Below are 2,044 nucleotides of genomic sequence, written 5' to 3' on the forward strand. Positions count from 1 at the left end.
GAATCATCGTATGCCCCGAGAAGATAGATTATTACGAGCCATACTTGGAATTCAGGTATCCACTGCAAAGGAAACTTGTCTAAAATTACCTATAGGCGGAAAGGGTCGAGTTATTGATGTGAGATGGATCCAGAAAGGGGGGGGTTCCAGTTATAATCCAGAAATGATTCGTGTATATATTTCACAGAAGCGTGAAATCAAAGTAGGTGATAAAGTAGCTGGAAGACATGGGAATAAAGGTATCATTTCAAAAATTTTGCCTAGACAAGATATGCCTTATTTGCAAGATGGAACACCGGTGGATATGGTCTTCAACCCATTAGGAGTACCTTCGCGAATGAATGTGGGACAGATATTTGAATGCTCGCTCGGGTTAGCGGGGGACCTGCTGGACAGACATTATAGAATAGCACCCTTCGATGAGAGATATGAGCAAGAGGCTTCGAGAAAACTAGTGTTTCCTGAATTATATGAAGCCAGTAAGCAAACAGCAAATCCGTGGGTATTTGAACCCGAGTATCCGGGAAAAAGCAGAATATTTGATGGAAGAACAGGAGATCCTTTTGAACAACCTGTTATAATAGGAAAGTCCTATATCCTGAAATTAATTCATCAAGTTGATGATAAAATCCACGGACGCTCCAGTGGACATTATGCACTTGTTACACAACAACCCCTTAGAGGAAGGGCCAGGCAAGGGGGACAACGAGTAGGAGAAATGGAAGTTTGGGCTCTAGAGGGATTTGGTGTTGCTCATATTTCACAAGAGATGCTTACTTATAAATCTGATCATATTAGAGCTCGTCAGGAAGTACTTGGTACTACGATCATTGGAGGAACAATACCTAACCCCGAGGATGCTCCAGAATCTTTTCGATTACTCGTTCGAGAACTACGATCTTTGGCTCTGGAACTGAATCATTTCCTTGTATCTGAGAAGAACTTCCAGATTCATAGGAAGGAAGCTTGATCGGAATGAATCAGAATTTATATTCTATAATATGATCGACAGGTATAAACATCAACAACTTCGAATTGGATCAGTTTCTCCTCAACAAATAAGTGCTTGGGCTAACAAAATACTACCTAATGGAGAGATAGTTGGAGAGGTGACAAAACCCTATACTTTTCATTACAAAACCAATAAACCGGAAAAAGATGGATTGTTTTGTGAAAGAATTTCTGGACCTATAAAAAGTGGAATTTGTGCTTGTGGAAATTATCGAGTGATCGGAGATGAAAAAGAAGACCCGAAATTTTGTGAACAATGCGGAGTCGAATTTGTTGATTCTCGGATACGAAGATATCAAATGGGATACATCAAACTGGCATGTCCAGTGACTCATGTGTGGTATTTTAAACGTCTTCCTAGTTATATCGCGAATCTTTTAGATAAACCCCTTAAGGAATTAGAAAGCCTAGTATACTGCGATGTGTGATTTGATCGAAATTATGAGTTTACAGATTCGGAATGAGAAACTGTCATCCCATTTAATCCGATTGGGATGCCCCTGGCTCTGACATGTCTCCTGGGAGAGGAAGAAGAAGAACATGAAGCTCAGAATTATGGGTGTATTCAATACTTCCAAATAAAGGGGGAATTGATCCATGGTCGATTCCGTAACATATAAATAGGAATTGCTAGCTGTACCTCGTGAAAAAAAAAAAAGAATTCTTTCTTGGAATTAGCCACTCCATTTCTTTTAGAAATAAATTCTGTTTTCTGTTCAAGTAAACAAATATGACATGGTTACAGGAATCTATCCATCGCATATATGCTTCAAGGGACATCATAGCATAACCGTCGAGGTGAAGTAGGGACCTAAAAGATCGAATGGAACGATACATAGACAAGTAAATCCCTTATGAGTTCCAAGGTATTCCTTTAAGGGGATTCATCATTCGAGGGGACGTAGGCTACTCAACAATTTCACATTTTATTTATGTCGTAATTGAATAATGAATAAGTAATTCCGAAAATAAAATATAAAGTAAAAATGAATCAATGAAATATAGGTTGGTTCTCACTGGGAACTTGAGTAAG

This window comes from Tasmannia lanceolata, unplaced genomic scaffold (genome assembly GCF_043159265.1).
Source record: "Tasmannia lanceolata isolate RefF3 unplaced genomic scaffold, GAP_Taslan_0.1 ptg000653l, whole genome shotgun sequence".
In the NCBI taxonomy this organism is placed as follows: Eukaryota; Viridiplantae; Streptophyta; class Magnoliopsida; order Canellales; family Winteraceae; genus Tasmannia; species Tasmannia lanceolata.